This window comes from Scylla paramamosain, chromosome 37 (assembly GCF_035594125.1).
Source record: "Scylla paramamosain isolate STU-SP2022 chromosome 37, ASM3559412v1, whole genome shotgun sequence".
NCBI lineage: Eukaryota > Metazoa > Arthropoda > Malacostraca > Decapoda > Portunidae > Scylla > Scylla paramamosain.
Window position 1 is genome coordinate 6381146 of NC_087187.1, and position 21355 is coordinate 6402500.

General features: G+C 41.6%; 1 non-coding gene across 1 annotated transcript; it reads left to right on the forward strand.

Annotated features, from left to right (window-relative positions):
- Positions 1 to 14181: 14181 nt before the first annotated feature.
- On the forward strand, positions 14182 to 14253 carry Trnae-uuc (transfer RNA glutamic acid (anticodon UUC)). The gene has a single exon. It is a non-coding gene; the product is annotated as a tRNA-Glu (tRNA).
- The last annotated feature ends 7102 nt before the right edge of the window (positions 14254 to 21355 follow it).

Sequence of the window (21355 nt, forward strand, 5' to 3'; positions counted from 1 at the left end):
CATTTTTAACGCCTTCAGGACAACAATAACCATCTTAAAGTCAATACAGTTTTGTAATGTTCCCCGGAGTGAAAGTGAGCTAATCTCGTCGTACTCAAAGAGTTAAGAGAATTCAAGTTCTACTCAATGTATATAGTTTGTTTTATTTATTTAATGGTTATTATTATTATTATTATTATTATTATTATTATTATTATTATTATTATTATTATTATTATCATTATTACAATTTTAACTAGATATCATCGTGGAGTAATTACACTAATTAAAGTGCTTTCATTAGTGCGATAACTTTTGTATACCATGTAATTATATTAGCTTGTTTTATGAAGCAATTCAAATAAAAATACATATACAATTAAGAACACACACAAAAGAAAAAAAAAAAAAAAAACGCCACATGTACACTGGGGTAAATATTTGTCCGGGGAAGTGTCCCTCGGCGCAGCGTCCCGCCAGTACAGTCAGCGGCGGTTCCTTCCTCATTCCCATAAAAAAACAAACAAACAAACAAACAAACAAACAAAAAAAAATTTCATGCAGAGCTCCCTTGGCAGCCACGGGTGGAGAGCCGTGGGTGGGGAGGAGCCTTCGTCTGTACTATCCCGAATCTTTTACTTAGGACAGCATGGTGTACTTCATCACGACCAGCTTAGGAAGTAATAAGAAGTCTGCTTTGTTCTTCCATTGTGTTACTTTATGGTCCCGTTCCTCCTCCTCCTCTTCCTCCTCGTACATCTCTGTTATTACATCTCCATCTGTCATTCCCTCCATCACTGTGTTCTTCCATTACTATCTCCTCTTACTCCTCCACTATCTCTTCTTCCACTAATGTCTACACGTCACCACCTCGATTTGTATTGTTCTTATCACCTCCACCTCCACTACCACCACCACCACCAATACAAATACTCGTACCCACCACCACCACCACCACCATAACAACTTCTACGATAACCATAAACGTAACGACTATTGCTGTACTGACTTCCAGGTATTGATTACTGCTGCTACTGTTAACCCTATTACTTTTACTGCTGCTGCTACTGCCACAGCTATTACAGCAATGCTACTATTATTACTGATGCTATAGCTACTACTACTACTACTACTACTATTGTTGCTGCTGCTACTACTATTGTTATTATTACTACTATCACCACCGCATCTAACACTATCAACACCACAGCTGTTATTTACACTACTACTACTACTGCTTCTACTATAACCACAATTATAACTACCACCACCACCGCCACCACCACTACTACCTCTAAAAACAACATTAATTAGAACAAGAGCAACAACATCAACAAAAAGAAAAACAACAAAGACTACCACAACCATCACTACCAAAAAGAACAATAACAAGAACACCATCACCACTAAAATAATCACCACACCCACTTCTGTCCCTTCCACCACCACCACCACCACCACCACTACCACCACCACCACCACCACCACTACCACCACTACCACCACCACCGCAATTCAAAGCACTGGGCAGACTGACATCCCCTCGGCCAGCTCCTGTCAATAACTATTTCAGGATTTCTTTTATTGATTATTGAAATGGCAACTTTTTTTCTCCCCTTCTTATTATATGGTGCCACTTTTCAGCCGTGGCGCGCCTTGCGTAACGGGAGGTGGTCACGTGACATGGAGTGGCGGTGGGAGGGAGAGATGGGAGAGGATGAAAGGAAATCACCCCTACACACACTCTCTCTCTCTCTCTCTCTCTCTCTCTCTCTCTCTCTCTCTCTCTCTCTCTCTCTGCCAATAACAGTGAAAAGATATATGTTGTAACTCCCTCTCTCCCTCCCTCCCTCCCTCTCTCTCTCTCTCTCTCTCTCTCTCTCTCTCTCTCTCTCTCTCTCTCTCTCTCTCTCTCTCTCTCTCTCTCTCTACGCGTATAAATCTACGTGAAAGTCGCCTGAGTGATTTGTGAGAGGTGCACACATGACAAACTGAGTGATTAGAGTGATTACGATGATGGTGATAATGATGGTGAAGATTCATTATTGCTGTGATGGTGTACAGGTTACGACACTGCTCTCAATCTATAGTTCCAGGGATTCGACTCTTAGGCTGGAGAGAAAAACGTGCTCTAGTGTAGCTATTCTTGTTCATCTCGCGGTCAGTGGCTACGGGACCCTGAGAGGAGCTGTGGGCGTGAATGTAGGGAGGGGCGGAATGCTACGTAGAATTCATATCCTCCTGTGTGTGTGTGTGTGTGTGTAATAATAATAATAATAATAAACGGTTTATTATTTAGGCAGTTGACAAACTGAAAATGTACATAGGGGATGGGGAAAAACTTAACATTAATCCTAACGGTAAGACTAATCTAGGAGGGAAATACTATCGATTGATGGCTCGCACCATGGTGGGAATCGCACTGAGTCTGTACCGGTCCGTGCGCGGCGCCTTCAGGGGCGTTATTTTGTTGTGGTGTCTGGTGGCACGGACAGGGCGAGGCGCGTCGGGCGGCAGCATGTCTCTGAGACGCGGATGATGCAGTAGTCCCTTCCCAAACTTCTCCAGAGCCTCTCGGTGCCTGGTGGATATTCTGGACAGACTCAGGGTGGTCAGGGCTTCTTCATAGGTGGTGTATGCAGGGCCAAGGATGACCCTGCACGCCCTTTTCTGCACACTCTCTAGCTGTAGCTGTTGAGTGTGTGTGAGGGAGGAGGACCACGCTGGGGAGGCGTACATGAGTTTGGGGAGGATGAAGGTGAGGTACACCCCCCTTAACTCATCTGTCGGCGTCCCCAGCGACCTGAGTCTGCGCAGCATGTACAGCCTGTAGGTAGCTGATCTCACGGTGCTGGCGACATGCTGCTTCCAGGTCAGCTGGTCGTCCACCGTGACTCCGAGAAGCTTGGCACATTGGACCACCTGGAGGGGGTGAGGGCCCACTGTGAGCCGGGGAGGGGGCACTGGTACAGAGGAGGTACAGAAATGCATCACCACAGTTTTGCTGTGGTTGATGGTCATCCTGCTCTCCTCTGTCCACGTCTGCAGTCGCTCCAGAATTGCTTGCAGTGGCGAGTAGTCCGGGTTCTTGTTGGAAACTGGGACGCCCACGGTGCAGTCGTCCACATACTTCCAGCGATGGGGGGTGTCGGTGAGGGCGTCGTTGATGAGGAGGAAGCATAGAGGACCCATCTTGGTCCCCTGGGGGACTCCATGTCAGCTGTTGGAAATTAGAGACAGAGCCCTGATAGCGAACGGCCTGACGTCTCCCTGTGAGGAAGTCGGCTAGCCACGCTATCAGATTAGGAGGGAGACCCAGACTTACTGCCTTGCTGATGACAACAGTGTGATCAACTAGATCAAAGGCTTTTTTGAAGTCGACAAAAGCAACAGCTAGAGAGGTGTTTCGCTTGTCCAGGTGGCTGTGGATGAATTCAAGGAAGCTGGTCAGGTAATGTGAGGTGGAGGTGGCTTTAATATTTCCGAATTGTCTGATATCCACGGTGTTACAAATTTTGGTGTATGCCCAGTCATATACAAAATCTTCACAAATAAGGCTAGGGATGGGAGTGATAGAGACTGGCCTGAGGTCATTGAGTGACTGAGGACTGGAAGTTTTGGGGATGGGAGTGACATAAGATGTCTTCCAGTCCGCGGGGCAAGAGTGTTGGGAGAGTGAGGCGTTTATTATGGAGCATAGCGGTGTTGCTAGCTCTACAGCAAATTCCTTGTAAATTTTTATAGGAAGGTCAGTGGGTGTGGTGGATCTTGGTTTAAATTTAAGTATTCTCTTAAAAACATCCATCTCCTGGACAGTGTGTGGAGGGGAGGGAGCGGGCAGATAGGCAGGAAGCGGAGTGGTGTGGAGGGGAGGAAAGGTTTGACAGATAGCAGCAAAGTGATCGTTCATCTCCTGAGCCGCGAGATTAGCAGGAAGGTGTGAGGTGCAAGGAAGGGATGAAGTGTGCTTTTGTAAGCCACACAAAGCTTTGATCTTAGCGTACCACTGTCTGTTGTTGGTCAGCTTGAGGTGGTGTATCTTGTCTGGGTAATAGCTTGCCTTTGCATTCTTAATCTCCCTGATTACTCTGTTTCTTAGTTTCCTGTAAAGGACCGGGCAGGAGTGGAACGCCCAGGTCCGCTGACGCATGAGTCTTTTAATGCGGGGCGTCATCCAGGGAGCATCAGACGGGTGCGTTGTGACGCTCTTGGCTGGGAAGTAGTGGTGGAAGGCTGCTGTAGTAGTGGCGACGTAGTTTTGCCATTTTAAGTGGACGTCCTCCTCATCCAGCACCTCGGTCCACGGGTGTTGTGTCACCCACTGCCCAAACTCCCTCATGGCTGAGTCAGGCATGGGGCGGTGGGTCCTGGTGACAGCTGACCGGGGGGTCGAGGTGGTGGGTGTGGGTGACCACAGTATGGAGAGGTGGGTGCTCCGTCCCATGGGAGGCAGCGGCTTGGGTGGCGAGTACTGCTGGCCCAGGTCTGTGAGGATAAGGTCGAGGATGGCTTGCTGGTGGGTGGGGAAGTCCACGACCTGGGTGAGGTGTAGCTGGTGTAGGATATCGTTGATATCTAATCTGTTAAAGTCCCCACAGATGACCAGCTTGGCAGCAGGATACCTCACCCTCAGGGCATCAGCAGTGTTGATGATGTGAGCGGTGAGCAACTGTGCAGTGGCGGCTCGTGGGGGGTGGTACACGACGCAGACTATGATGGAGGCCGTGTTGTTGGGATGGGAGGGGGCGTGACTCTCACCCACAGGGCCTCCACACCGGCAGGAATATCGACAGGGAGGTGTGAGGGGCTGAGGGCAGAGCGGCAGAAGACGGCCACTCCCCCCCCTGCGCCCTGACCTGAGGTGATGGTATAGCTGGTAGTCCTGCATCGTGCACACCTCAGGAACAATCTGCCACGCCTCAGTAACCGCCACAATGTCCGCACAAGTAGATCTCACCGTCACAATCACTTCGTCCATCTTGTTGGCCAGAGACGTTGCATTAAATAAGAGGAGTGAGGGAAGACTATACCACGTTCTCGGCACCTCAAAGTGTTTGTATTCCCTCTTCTCCACCCTGCGGTCGTCTCTGGCACTGGAGGTCACTACCTTGATGGGACGCACCACACTTTTGCCTCCTCTCGATCCACGGTTTCGAAATAGTTTTAAGGACTTAAGGCACTGTATCACGTTGGGTGGCGGGTACCCAGATCCTCGTCTACGACGCAGGAGGTAATTGCGTTCGTATGTTTGCACTGAAGCACTCATTTTTCTTTATGTATCACACGCATTCGCTACAAGTGTTCACAAAAACAACAATCCCACCAGGTCGAGCCTCAAACTAAACGCTAAAAGTTGAAAACAGAAAAGTAAAAAAACAAAACAAACTGAGGTCACTATCACTAGGGGGCGGGGAAGGCCAACAAGTTGGCCGAGGCTGCTCGAGAGCGCCAAGGTCACACGTCCTGCCCGTATGAGGTCAAGACGGTATGTGTGTGTGTGTGTGTGTGTGTGTGTGTGTGTGTGTGTGTGTGTGTGTGTGTGTGTGTGTGTGTGTGTGTGTGTGTGTGTGTGTGTGTGTGTGTGTGTGTGTGTGTGTTTGTGTGTGTGTGTGTGTGTTTGCTTCACGGGACAAGAAATGATTTATAGCATATTTTGAAGGGGAAAGCAAGGTCGTGGTAGTGGTGGTGGGAGTAGTAGTAGTAGTAGTAGTAGTAGTAGTAGTAAACAAGTACTATTAAAGCTATTTCTACTACAATTACGATAACAACAGTAACTACTACAATGATAACAACTACTACAATAATAATAATAATAGTAATAATAATAATAATAATAATAATAATAATAATAATAGTGATGGTGGTGACATTAATAATAACTACTTACTCATTTCACAGCCCGGCGACACTGCGTTATTTCCTTTTTGTAATTTGGCCGCGTGTTAAATAAACGAATGAAATGTGTGGCTCATTACCTTATCCGATTTGAACATGCATGCTCTCTCTCTCTCTCTCTCTCTCTCTCTCTCTCTCTCTCTCTCTCTCTCTCTCTTTCTGCTTCCTCATTTATCTCGCCTCTTGCTTCTCTCCTCTCTTACACTCACGTTTCATCTCTCTCTCTCTCTCTCTCTCTCTCTCTCTCTCTCTCTCTCTCTCTCTCTCTCTCTCTCTCTCTCTCTCTCTCTCTCTCTCTCTGCTTCCTTATTTATCTTGCCTCTTGCTTCTCTCCTCTCCCCAGTCACGTTCCATCTCTCTCTCTCTCTCTCTCTCTCTCTCTCTCTCTCTCTCTCTCTCTCTCTCTCTCTCTCTCTCTCTCTCTCTCTCTCTCCAGAAGTCATTGTCACACACGGGTACACAGTGGCACAATTGTCCCTAAACAATTACGTACACACAATCACGTACACAAAACTAAATGCACACACGCACACTGACATGGCCAAACAACGCCACTCCGCACGCACTCACCCACACACACACACACACGCACACACACGCACACACACTGCCACGGGAGTTCTCAATATCACCTGTGCACGTTGTTGTAAATTGTACCTGTGCGTGGCTTTGCAGGTAAGGACAGGTGTAGTGAATGGACGAATCTGGGTCATGCATACATTGCTTTACGAATGACACTCTACAAGTTCCGGGTAAGGCGGCAGGGAGGACAGAGAGCAGAAGTAAGGTAAAGGGTGTTGGTTTAGGTTATTATGGCTTGGGTGGGGTTGGGTTGTGTTAGGTTAGGTTATGGCTCTAGTTAGTTAGGTTAGGTTTGGTTAGGTTAGGTTTGGTTTGGTTGTTAGGTTGGGTGAAGTTTGGTTAAGGAAGTTTTGGTAAGGTTGGGTTAGGTTAGGTTGGGTTAGGTTAGGTTATGGCTCTGGTTAGTTAGGTAGAGTTAGGTAAGGTTGGGTTAAGCCTGGTGTGGTTGTTTAGTTAAGTTTGGTTAAGGAAGTTTTGGTAACGTTGGTTGGTTAGGGATATAAGCTTGGGCTGGGTTAGGTAAGATTAAGTTAGTTTTGGATTAGATCAGAGAGATAAGATGTAGGTATGGCGAAACACAATTAGCTAAGGTAAGGCAGGGAGGGGCAGATAAGTCGCAGGCAAGGCAGAACACATTTAACTGAAGTAAGATAGGTGAGGCGTGGGTAAGAATTAGGTAGGGCGGACCACAATTAGCTAAGGTAAGATAGGGAAGAACAGGTAAGACGCAGACAGAGCGAAAGACGATTAGCAAAAATAAGATAGGAAAGAACAGGTGAGGCACAATCAGCTTCAGTCAGGCATGTAGGGAAGCACAGGTGAGGCGTGGGAACAAGTAGAGAGAGAGACCAATTAAGGCAAGGTAGCAAGGGGAAAGTAAGGCGTAAGTACTCTAGAGGGAAACACGACTATCTACCGAACATTAAGTGAATTTTTTCCCTCTTCGGTGTGTTCTGCGGCTGTTGCTCTGACTACAATTGCGCTGAAGGACCAACAATAGCCAGCCAGGGGAGGGTTAAAGAGATGTGCCGATTACATACTCATCCACAGGCTGCGATAACTGGCAGGTGTTCGGGGCAAGGCAACGGTTGTGGGTTAGCAGGGTTTTGATCTTGCAATCTCTGTATGATCGTGTTTTCGTTACTTTTTTTTTGTTTGTATCTTGTATCCGTTTTTTTTTATGTATTTTGTGTATTTTTGTTGTTTTTTCTCTACTTCTCTTGTGTTTTGCGTATTTTTATTTTATTTCTATTTTTGGAGATTTTATGCATGTCTCTCTTTCATTACCTGTTATTCTTTTACTTCCTCTTTGTTTCAGTCTCTCTCTCGTGTCATGAGTTTTGTTGTATTTTTGTTCATTTCCCTTGTGTCTTTCCTGCTTTTGCTATTTTTTTTCTATCTCCATTGGTTTAGCTGTTTTTTTTTATTTGTTTTTATCTAACTTCTTCCTATCTCTCTCTTGTGTCGTGTGTGTTTTCTTAATTTATATTTCTCTATTTTTTTTTTTGCATTTTTTTTATTTCCATTGTATCTTTCGTGTTCTATCTTCCTTGCGTTGTTTGTTAATTTCTTGGATGTTTTCTCTCAATTTCTATTTCTATTTCTCTTGTGTCTTAGGTGTATTGTTTTCTCTCAAATTTTAGCTATTCCTGTTCTGTTTTTCGTGTGTTTGTCAATTTCTATTTTCCTTGTGTCCTATGCGTCGTTTGTCAGTTTGCATCCATTTTCCTTTTGTGTCTTGGTTGTTTCCTGTCAACTTGTATTTCTGTTTTCTCTTGTGTTGCTCAATTTCTATTTATTCCTCTTGTCCCTTGCGTGTTTTTTTTTTCCTTTAATTTCTGTACTTATCCCATCTTGAGTATTTCTTTTTCATAAACTTCTAGATATTTTTGCTGATTTCTAACCCTATTTCGTGTATACTATTCTTTCAATTTGCCAATCTCGGTGCACAAGGTAAGATTAACATAATTGAGCGTAACTAACTCTTTTTTTCTTTCTTTTCGTCACTGTCTTCTTCCCTTGAGGCTTACGTCAATTTCTATTTCTGTCCACCTCCCTTGCGTCCTTATACAAGTCAGTGTCTGTCAGTTCCAGTGTTTAGGGTAAGGTAATGTTACGGACCCCTTGTGTGTGGGTAAACGAATGACAGAATAGAGAAAAGGATGAACGGAGTGGATAAAATTGTTAAAGGGAAGGTGAGGTGGGTAAACACAAGATGAAAAATGGACAAAATTCATAAAGCGGAAGATAACATAGATAAAGATTGATAAAGAGGATGAACAGAGTGGATGAAATTGATAAAGGGAGGGTGAGATGGATGGATAGAAATGAAAAAAAAAGATGAATAAAAGAAAAGATGAAAAAATGGTAGGTAAGAGATAAATATATGTAAAAAAAAATAATAAAAGGAAGGTAAGATGAATAAAAAAAGGTGAAGGGAAGGTATGATGGACAGAAGGATAGAAAAAAAGTGGACAAAGGGGAATAAAAAAATAATGACCAAAAAAAAAAGCTAAATGATGGATAGGGAAAAGTGAAGACTGGGTAAAGAGAAGAAAAGACTAGCAAAATGGTGGATAAACATAAGAAAACATGAGCAAAGGATAGATAAAAAACGGACAAGCGAAACTCAAGAAGGATAAAGGAAGAAAAGCAACAGAAAGAACGCTAAATGAACAGAGAGTGAAAGAACATGAATGGACAAAGGGAAAGTATATTAAAGACTATATAAAAGGTAATGGATAAAAGCGAGTAGGGGCAGGATAAGACGGTGAGGTCAAGACAAAGTAACAAGGGGAAGGCAGCGTGGTGAGGGTGATAGAGTGCTGCTGGGGAGATAAAAGGAAGGCTGTAAGTGAAGGAATTGTGATTTACGAGGAAGTACCATTGTGGGGTGACGAGAGAGGCGGAGATGGTGAAAATGGATTCCAGGCAGGTGGGATGAAGTGAGGCACCCCCACCAACGTTATCTCACACCAAGACAAGAGCACAGAAGCAAGGGGAGATGCAAGAACCCGTCAGGCCTACACGTGGCGGTCCCTGTATGAAACACGCCTATTTATTTATTTCTATCATCCCCATCCATGAATTTGTCTAATCTTTTAAAGCTCCTTAATGATTCAGCACTTGATTACTGATTGTATTCCATTCATCTACCACTTACTTGAGAACTTATTCCAACCTATCTTTTTTTTTTTTTTTTAAATCTACAACTTTATCAAGCTTCAATTCATTTCTTGTCCTGCCCAGGTAACTGACCCTGAGGATTTAGCTGATGTCACTTATTGTACCAACTGTGCCACTTAAAGATCAGATCCCTCTTAGTCTACGCCATTATAAGGAATGTAAGTAGAATATGATAAGATGAAATAAATTAAAAGTGAAATAGTTACATAAACTGAGATAAGTTTACATAAATTGAGAAATGCTAAAACAAAGTTTGAAAAAATTGTTAGATAAATTGAGATAAAGTTAGACAAAAGTGAGATAAAAGTAAACATTCCTAATAATATTCATCTATATCATATTACATAAATATATTCATCAAGAGAAGAATAGAATCGTTGCAAATTTAGCAGCAATTCATGAACGTTCAAAACAAAATATTGCTATAATAATCATATTAATTACGCTTGTAATAATAATGAGAGCAAGTGATGAGGGAAACAAATATGGAGTGACTCTCTTGTTAACAACAACTACAACAACTACAACAACAATAGTAATAATAATAATAATAATAATAATAGTAATAATAATAATAATAATAGTAATAATAGTAATAATAATAATAATAATAATAATAACAATAATAATAATAATAATAATAATAATAATAATAATAATAATAATAAAAGACAATAGTTGTACTAGCAGCAGTATTGGTCACAGTGGTAGAGATAGTAGTAGTAGTAGTAGTAGTAGTAGTTTTTGGGATAAATAACGAGGAAATATATGTAATCTTAATCTTAATCTTAAGAAGAAGAAGAAGAAGAAGAAGAAGAAGAAGAAGAAGAAAGAAAGAAAAAAGAAAAAGAACAAGATTAGAAAAAAATAAAAAGAGAAGAAAAAGAAAGAAAATGAAGAAGAAAAGTACTAACAAACCCAGCAGAGCGAGGCGGCGTACTGAGGCGAGGGCGGGCGTGGGCGGGCGTGGGCGGGGTGGACAGCTACAAAAGAGGACCACAAAAAACGCGTGGGCGGTGTGAGTGAACGGGACGGAGCGGGGCGGTGGCGGGAATGGGGACTCAATACTGCAGCACGAAGCACGCGGCACACGAAATGCAATGTGCTAACCTTTTGTAAGCGTCAAAATGAAATGGAGCGTTGTTATTGCAATCCTGATCTTCCCTCCCTCTCTCTCTCTCTCTCTCTCTCTCTCTCTCTCTCTCTCTCTCTCTCTCTCTCTCTCAGGTAAAATAATAAAAATGAAAAAAAAAAGAAAGGAAATGAATTAAACGAGTGGTAAAATGCGATGACAGGACAAAAAGTAGAATGGAAATTAAGCGAGTGGAAGAATGCGGTGACGTAAAATAAAAAGGATGAGAAAACACACGAACGAAAAGAGATGAATTTGTGTTTAAAAAGAGAGAGAGAAAAAAAAACCTACATAAGCAAATCCAAATAATACAAAACAGATTAAGAATAAAAAAAAAAAACCAAGAACGACATAGAAAGAAACAAGAAAATGAATATGACGGAAGCAACAACAACAACAACAACAACAACAACATATTAATAGGAAGTATAAGACGAGAAGGGTAACAAAACACCGCCAATACTTTCATCTTCCACCGCAGCTTTCATCTCCGCATCACTTCCCCGCAAGGCCCTCCAGCTCCGCACACTCACTTCCTTCTACTCGCCACCCACCACAGCAAGCGCAGCACCAAAATGTAAAAATAAAAACAAGTTATCTTCGTTTTTAATAATGTATTTTTTTTTTTCCTGTGACAAAAAATAAAAAGATGTAGTGATATATATTGTTTTCCTAGTGTGATGGATGACAGGTACTGTGTGTACGTGTGTGTGTGTGTGTGTGTGTGTGTGTGTGTGTGTGTGTGTGTGTGTGTGTGTGTGTGTGTGTGTGTGTGTGTGTGTGTGTGTGGGTGTGTGTGTCCGCCAGTGGTGCAACAAATGGAACGACAAAATGGACAATGTTTTGGAATCGAAATATTCGCGTGAAAGATTAATTTCCAAGTATTGAAGTCAGATCAAGGGAAACGAGGGACCGGGACACACACACACACACACACACACACACACACACACACACACACACACACACACACACAGGTGAAAGGAAAAAAAACAGATATTGGCATCAATCTGCCTTTACGTGTTTGTCGTTTGTTTATTTAATCTCAGTTTCCTTTCATGTCTTCTTTCACTTTCCTCTGTACACCAAACCAATAATAACAATAAAAAATAATAATAATAATAATAACTCATTCCTCAGCCCGTGTTCTTTTTACTACCTTGAATTTGTCACAATCCCACATTACTACTACTGCTACTACTACTACTACTACTACTACTACTACTACTATTACTACTACTACTACTACTGCTGCTAATAATAACGCCCCCAGTATATGCAATCTTGTACAACATCTCTAAGTACACCACTTTCCCCGGTTTAAAGATCATTACGAAAATTTTTCCCTGACAACCCAAACAATCAAACAATGACGACCAGTGATTTTGTCTTGAATTAAAATACAAACAATTATACACAGCCTGTAATATCAATGTGAACAGCTATTCTATTGATTCACTATGCTTATTTGTTTCCCTTGGCAGGCACGTGATGGTGCGCCAGCTGTTGCTGTAACACTGCCACACCCAGCGGCGCGGCCTTGGCCTTGTCGAAGCTGCTGTGTTGAAACCTTTTGTGTAATTCTACAGCAATATATTGTTGTTAAATCTCAAAAATCCAACTTTGAATACAACAGAACAATAACAACAACTAAAACAACAATAACAGGACCAACAGTAATAATGATGATGATAAGAACAACAACAACAACAACAATAATAATAATAATAATAATAATAATAATAATAATAATAATAATAATAATAATAATAATAACTATAATACCGACAAGAAAAACAATAAGACAATGCTAACAACAACAACAACAACAACAACAACAACAACAACAACAACAACAACAACAACAACACCCTGAGCCTCCCCTCTGCGGATCCTCCCGCGTTACGTAACAGGAACAAAACATGTACTTACCCTGTTAAGTGCTCCTTCCTGCCCTCCTTTTATTTCCATTTTTCCCTCTCCCTCTCCCTCTCCCTTTCCTCCCTTCCCTCCCCTGTGTCTCCAAGGTTTTTTTTTTTTCTTCTCCCTCTTCTTTCTGTTTATATTTAAAGCTCTGGATGCCCTTTTTGGCCTCTCCTCCTCCTCCTCCTCCTCCTCAACAAAGCCTCATTCACTTCTCCCTTCCTCCTCCTCATCCACACTTCTCTCCCTTTCTTTCCTCCCCCCTTGAGGCTACTTTACGCTGCCCCTATTCTCTCTCTCTCTCTCTCTCTCTCTCTCTCTCTCTCTCTCTCTCTCTCTCTCTCTCTCTCTCTCTCTCTCTCTCTCTCGAGGATGAGACCTACTTCTTCACATCTCCTTGAATGCCTCTCACTGATTCTTCTCCTCCTCCTCTTCCTTCTCTTTCTCTCCTTCCCCTCGTGCTCTTCTTCCCCTCCTTCTCTAAGCAGAAAATACATACACTTGTAACTTCTTTTATTTATTTATTTTTTCAAGCTCCTCTTATCTTGTGTTGTTGTTGTTGTTGTTGTTGTTGTTGCTGGTGGTGGTGGTGGCAGTGGTGTGTGTGTGTGTGTGTGTGTGTGTGTGTGTGTGTGTGTGTGTGTGTGTGTGTGTGTGTGTGTGTGTGTGTGTGTACGTGCGTTTGTCATGTGAGTAATTAGGCGACTAGGGAATTCTACCGTTAAGCCGTGTGTGTGTGTGTGTGTGTGTGTGTGTGTGTGTGTGTGTGTGTGTGTGTGTGTGTGTGTGTGTGTGTGTGTGTGTGTGTGTGTGTGTGTGTGTGTGTGTGTGTGTGTGTGTGTGTGTGCACGCGCCATGATGTAGAATATTAATACGGATGTGAGCTGCAATAACAATTATTATTATTATTATTATCATTATTATTATTATTATTATTATCATTACTATTATTATTTACATCATCATCATCACAACTCTTCTCCTCCTCCTACAACTACTACTACCACCACCCACCCATCATGATTTATAACTATCACTATCACTATCACTATCAAATACAGAGCATTTTTTTTTTATGTAAGAGTGTCACTGGCCAAGGGAAACAAAAAAAAAAGGAAAAAATTAAAATCCCACTGAGGTGCTTCTATTAACATTAAATTGTTACCGGATCATCAATATTGCATGCTCTACACAAGGCTGTATTGACTGTGATGACATCAGAACTAATACAGCTGTAATGATAATGGCACTGGTAGAAGTATTTGTATTTGTGGTAGCAATAGTAGGGAAAAAAATAACTAACAATAATAGTAGTGGTTGTTGATACTACTACTACTACTACTACTACTACTACTACTACTAATAATAATAATAATAATAAGGATGATAGTAATAACAATAATAAAAAAAAAAAAAAAAAAAAAAAGAGGACGACAGCAGCAACAACAACAACAAGATTCCCGACACTTTCTCCTCTAATATCTTCCCATGTGGTCTAGTGGCTAGGATACCTGGCTTTCACCCAGGAGGCCCGGGTTCGATTCCCGGCATGGGAAAGCAACGATTTTATATTTTGTTTATTTATTTATTTATTTATTATTTTTTATTTTTTTTTTTTGCGCCTTGGATGGTGTCTCGCGAGGCCTCTCCAGACAGCCAGGTAACCGCCGGTACCAGAGGGGAGGTAATGGTGTGCATCACGCCCACACTTCACCGCACCACACCCCATTAGCCCCCGCCTGGCTGGCAATGATGGCGAATGTACTGGTGGTTGGGTTGGGATACGTTAGGTTAGGGTTTGGTTTGTTTGGTTTTGGTTTAGTTAGGTTTGATATGTTACGCTAGTGAAAGTAAGGTAATGTAATGTAAGGTTAGGTTAGGTTAGGTTAGGTTAAGTTAGGTTAGGATATATTAGGTTATGTTTGGTTTGGTTTGGTTTGGTTTCGGTTTGTTTGAGGTAGGTTGGGTTGGGTTTGGTTACGCTAGGGAAGGTAAGGTTAGGTGGGGATAAGCTTTAGGTTAAGTTGGGTTGGGTTTAGTTTAGTCTGGTTTTGGTTCGATATGGTTTGGTTTGGATGGGACTGGTTGCTGCTAGGTTGGTTTGCGTTGGTTTTGCTTGTGTCGGTTTTGGTTCGATTTGGTTTAGTTACGCTATGGAAGGAGAGGCGAGGTGAGGTGAGGTGAGGAGGAAAGGTAGGGTAGGGTAGGGTGAGGTGAGGTAAGGTAGGGGAAGGGAAGGGAACAGGTAAAGTAAGATACGGCAAGCAAAGGAAAGGAAAAAATAATAAAAGGAAATTAAATGAAAGGAAAGAAAGAGAAGGAAAGGGAGAGGAAGGAGAAGAGAAGAGGTTGGGTAAAGTAAGGTAACATGAGATAAGGTAAAAGATTAGATTAGGTTAGTCTAGATAAGGTAAGCGATGTTCACCTCACCTAACCAGCTTAACCTAACTTAACCTAACCTAACTTTATACAGAAGCTCTCCTCTTACATGGTAATAACATTTAATACGCTGGTGCCCTCGCGTGGTGCTGAGACGCTGAAGAGAGTGAACACAGGAATGGAGGAACACAAGGGGCGGAGCAAGAAACAGGTAGGCCCACACGCGGCAGGTTCTGTATAACACACACACGCCTTTCTTTCACAATTACCCCTGCTCATAAATCTCTCTAATCTTCTTAACCCTCTCACTCCTCTTAACCCTTTCACTGCAGAGTACAGATAGGATAAACACTAAATTTGAGTAACTATGCATTATTTTATTTTACTTATACACAAAAAAGTTATATTACTCAAACACACACAAAAATAAAAGTATAGACACTTGAACGTTTGAACTACTAAATTACTCTCTCTCTCTCTCTCTCTCTCTCTCTCTCTCTCTCTCTCTATTTTTTTTTTTTATCAAAGCTCCCTTTTGGCTGCACTAAAAACCAGATCACTGAGTTTACTCCAGCCACTTACCTCCATATTTTGAGAACGCATTTTTTTCCTGTCTCCCTGCCATGAATAACCATTTTTCTTTATTTTTCTTTTAGTCAACGTTCAGTCACCATAGTATTAAAGCAACAATTTTCTTTATTTCCCTGATTTTCCCCGGTGAGTGTTAGCAAACCACAACAGAAGCAGTACAACAACTACTTTTCCTGTTTTTTTTTCCCGTGAAAGCTGGCAAAGAACAATCATAGCAGTAAAACAACTATTTTTCTACATGTCCTTTATTTTCCCCCTGATGAATGTTATCAAACCCCAACCAAAGCAGTAAAGCAATAGTTTTCCCCGCATTTTCTTTATCTTCTCAGTAATAAAAGCCAAACAGCAGTAAACCAGTTATTTTCCTTTCTCTTTCAATCAATATTCAAACAGCATTAAACCAACAAATTAAACTACACATCCCTTTCGTCCCCCAGTGAATGGTAGCATAGCACACCCACACCACCAGAAGTCAAATACCCCCCTCTACCCGCTATCAGATCAGCAGACGGTGGCGGGGCGGCGGTGGCAGGACGAGGCGGGACGGGGCGAGGCGGGCAGGTGGGCGGGCACTTCCAGGACTCGAGCAGTGAGGCAAGAGTAAGGAGGTTGAGGTACAAACACTTCTCTCTCATACTTTTTTAAATGTGTAGGTACGAGTGTGTGTGTGAGTTTGTACGGTACGGATGTTTGGAGAGAGAGAGAGAGAGAGAGAGAGAGAGAGAGAGAGAGAGAGAGAGAGAGAGAGAGAGAGAGAGAGAGAGAGAGAGAGAGAGAGAGAGAGAGAGAGAGAGAGAGAGAGAGAGAGAGAGAGAGCCCTTCACTATACGTAAAATCCAACAGTTGCAGTGTGTGTGTGTGTGTGTGTGTGTGTGTGTGTGTGTGTGTGTGTGTGTGTGTGTGTGTGTGTGTGTGTGTGTGTGTGTGTGTGTGTGTGTGTGTGTGTGTAAGCGGCTTGGAGGAACAAAACAACAATGGCGCCTGACTTGTTTCATTTAATTTCATACGTTATCCAATTAATTAATCAGTTTTTCCACGTGTACACCTTTTTTTTTTTACTTCTCTTTTTTATGACGCGCGTTATGTCGTGTGTGTGTGTGTGTGTGTGTGTGTGTGTGTGTGTGTGTGTGTGTGTGTGTGTGTGTGTGTGTGTGTGTGTGTGTGTGTGTGTGTGTGTGTGTGTGTGTGTGTGTGTGTGTGTGCAGGTGAGCGGCAATTATGAAAAATCTTGACATATTCCTCTTGAAGTCTTCATTAAAAAATCGTTCAAGGCGATGACGTAAATTTATAATCATGAGCACCACAACAACATACGGGAGGGAGAGAGGGAGTGGGAGAGTGAGAGGGAGAGTGAGGGAGAGTGGAGAGTGAAGGGAGAGGAAATGAGGTAGTGCAGGCAGAGATTAATTGCTGACGATACTCTAATTAAACCTATTAAAAAGAAGTAGGTACGTTTATTATACTGGTAAATACCCGCCATGACACACATACGCACGCACGCTCTCTCTCTCTCTCTCTCTCTCTCTCTTACGCACCTCCTTTCTTAACCTCTATTTTCTTCATCTCTTCTACTATTACTATTACTGCTAGTTATGTACTATTCTTCTTTTTATCACATTGCCTTTATTCCTCGTATTATCATCCTTCTATATGCAATGCTTATTACCTTGCACTTTCTTTATATCTCATTTATTATTTATTTTTTCGCCTTTATGTACTTGAGATTTCCGTCTATCTCTGTCATCCCTCTTTATCAGTGAGCGTTTTCGTGCCCTTTCTTTCATTTATAATTCTATAATTCCTAATACCTTTTGTGTAGTTTCTTTCCAGTCTGCCTGTTTAATTCTACCTTTTCTCCGTTTTCTTTTTCCTCCCTTCCAACGTCTCACTGCTCCTTTGAGAGACCGAAACAGATAAAGTAGTACAAGTTTTAAAGGAACTCCTCCTGGGTACAAAAATACTAACAGCAGAGCCACAAAATAATACACTCGCTTAACCATTTCACCCTGCACATCACTCCTTTCCCACTAACCATTCAGACACACTTCTTGTTCTACAGACGCCTCTAAACATTACACAGGATACGTAGAGTAATATTTAGTCTACCTTCACTCAGCCTTGTAGTGGGTAACGGGAAGCTGGGAGTGGGAATGAAGAGGAGAAGGGTACTGACCACCTCTACTACATACGCCAGTGGTCAGGGAGGGTGGCGCTACCTCCCCCACGCTCCAGGGCAATGATAACCCGTTTAAATGACTTCCTCAGCAAGCACTCACTGTTATCAGATTAGTATTTTGGGTTCCTGGCGCGCCACTCCACAAAGCTGGCCGTGCACACAGTGTTATTCAATTTATACCACTTTGTAAGCTTGACCAAATAACACTTTTTTTTACTTTACTTTATTTTATTATTATTATTATTATTATTATTATTCATGTGTGTGTGTGTGTGTGTGTGTGTGTGTGTGTGTGTGTTCTATTACAAAAGCTTTCGACACTACCTCATACTCCATTTTGAAAAGGAAAATTAAGTATATGCGGGATTCAAGGAAATTTGTTTGTTGGATTCAAGGAAAAGTGTTCGTTGGATTCGGGGAAAAGTGTTTGTTACATTCAAGGAAAAGTGTTTGATGGATTCAAGGGAAAAGATTTATTATATTCAAGGAAAAGTATTTAATATATTCAAGCAGAAATGTGTGTTGGATTCAAGGAAAGTGATGTCTATGGTGTTCGCTGCCCCCACACAGCAATGGTCTGGCAGCTTTTCAGAGTTTTGAGTGACACAATGCACAACATTTACCAGCAACTCACCTTGTACAACAATTTCAGTTCTCGGTGCAGTCTTATCTTTTGATAATAAAAGCGATGTCGTGCCTTCAAGTAATACACTATATCTACTGCCATTTGTTGACGTTATTGTTTATCCTCACGGACACCACGCGGCACATCTCAGGACCCCAGCAACACTGAGCTGGTTTACGTCCCCCAGTGGGCCAAGCAGCAAACAACTTCAACCATTGGGAAAACAGTCAAGGTTATTTCCCTCAGCACACACTCACCAGCAAAACTTTACCGCCAAACTTAATAAGCTCACTGTGAATAACGTTAACGAAATAAAATTCCTTGGGCTCTCACTTAGTATCACTGAAATGCAAATTACGTACATATGCAAGGCATCAGGACCAAAGGATCCACATTTATTTAGAGAGTCAGGAACAATTTAAAAGTTGAATTATTTGATTTAAGTTTAGGAAAAATATTTATCTTCTTTAATTTGTAATTCAATCTCATATACTGATCTTATCTGCTGTGTAACTATTTGATGCACAGCATGTCATTTATACTTGCAAGAATTAATTTGCAACACACAACAACAGCAACAACAACAACAACAACAACAACAACAACAACAACGTAGTGTAACTAATTGGCACGGATACGAGCACACTAATCTGTGCTTTAGAGAAATTAACTGATATCATCAGGATCCGGAGCAGCATAATTGTTTATAATTACCTCACTGACATGGCACTCCACATTACACGGGCACGACAACACCTGCCCCAGATTCTTCCTGCCCGGGCACGACGCGCCCAACAAACCTGTGCTCACGGGACCCACGCAGCGCACCACCCACCCGATACAACAACGCGTGCTGTGTAGACATGTACGAAATCATGTACGTACACGCTGCTCATGTGTTTGTAAATATGTGTATACGAGCAAGACATTATTAATTCACAATATACAATTCTCTATTCTTTTAAGTGTTTTTTTTATTTGTGATTTTTCTTTTAATAATTATCTTATGAAACCCTATGTTCCTCTTCTACTTACGAGACTTTTGTTGTTGTGGTATTAATTCTGCTTAACGGAGCTATAATCCCCAGCACCAACCACCACTCTTTCAACCACCACTCTGTCAACCACCACTCTGTCAACCACTACTCTATCAACCACCTGTGCACTACTAACTGTTTATTAGTAACCTAACCCATCCTCTTACCTATTTGTATTACCAGCACTCAATACACTTTTTGTTTTCTTTCGTCAATTTCTATCTAATTCCTTCTTTTTTTTTGTTTTTTCAATTTCTGTCCCTTGAGTCTTTGTTTTTGTCAGTTTGTTTGCCTTTCTTATATTTGTACACCAATTTGTGTTGGTCTCCTTTGTGTCTTTCTGTTTCTTGTGACTCTCTCTCCTCCGTCCCTCCTCCCTAGTGTCTCCTCCTGCGCCTCTGTCTTCCCCCTCCCCGGCCCCCTCCACGTTCCCTCAGGGCTACACTTCCCAGCCCTACATACTTTTACAATTTTCCATGTACTCGCCGACACTCCCGAAGGACCGGAAACATACATCTGTGGCCAAAACTTTTACCAGAACAAAGGGAGGAAAGTACACCACCACCACCACCACGACGACGACCACCACCACCACCACCAGCACCAGCACCACCATTATCGCTATTAGTGGATGTATATAGTCGTTGTCAAGGGGAAGAAAAACGTATTTAAATGATCTGCTTTGGACACGAAGTACTGTACAAAGGGCAATGCAAGTGGCCTACATGTTCCCGTTGCTTTTTATTAAGGAAGAGGAAAGTATTAAAGTTTTGCTATGGATACTTTACTCGTTTGTTAAGGGGAAACTAAGAGGATGTTGAAAAGAAAAACGACTTCTAAATACATAAAAACATAAATGAATTAATTAATGCACATAAACTTTAAAACTATTTTCTTTGGGGGACTAATAATTTTAAGGTCAAATTGTTAAAGCCAAAGACATGAAAGTACATAAAGTTTAGCGGAATACGAGACAAATAAGAACAAAGTGTACAAATATTTTTTTCTTCCATTTAAGTACTAACACTTTTCAGACTGTGTTAAGAGACGAAAAAAAAAAAATAAATAAATAAAGAATAAATAAATAAAAATAAATAAATACATTCCACCTTTTCAAATCACAAAACAAAATAGAACTAAACAAAATGACACAAAATTAAATAAAACGAAATAAAGTAAAAAAGAAAAATAACAATAAAAAATAAACTTGATAAACTGTATATATATGTAAGCCTTCCCGTTTTCTTTTCCTCACTTTTAAATATATTCCACACGGAAAAATTTTTTAATGAGAAGAAATTATTAAAAGTCACTAGTGGTACGGGAAAAACAACTATATATATATATATATATATATATATATATATATATATATATATATATATATATATATATATATATATATATATATATATATATATATATATATATATATATATATAGAGAGAGAGAGAGAGAGAGAGAGAGAGAGAGAGAGAGAGAGAGAGAGAGAGAGAGAGAGAGAGAGAGAGAGAGAGAGTAGAGAGAGAGAGAGAGAGAGAGAGAGAGAGAGAGAGAGAGAGAGAGAGAGAGAGAGAGAGAGACTAAGGACACACGGTAAACAAAAAACAGGATTTTTAAGGATGGCAAAATAAACTAAAAACGCCTAGTGAGAGATCCTTCCCCCTTCCCCTCTCCCCTTCCCTCCCCTCTCCCCCCATCCCCCTTCCACTAATGAAGGGGTGCAGCTACGTTCCAGGTGAAACTAATTAATTACGTTCATTCACTCCTTCGCTGCGAGCTTCAGGTGAAATCCGCGACACCTGATTAGCAAAGACCTCCTCCTCCTCCTCCTCCTCCTCCTCCTGCCG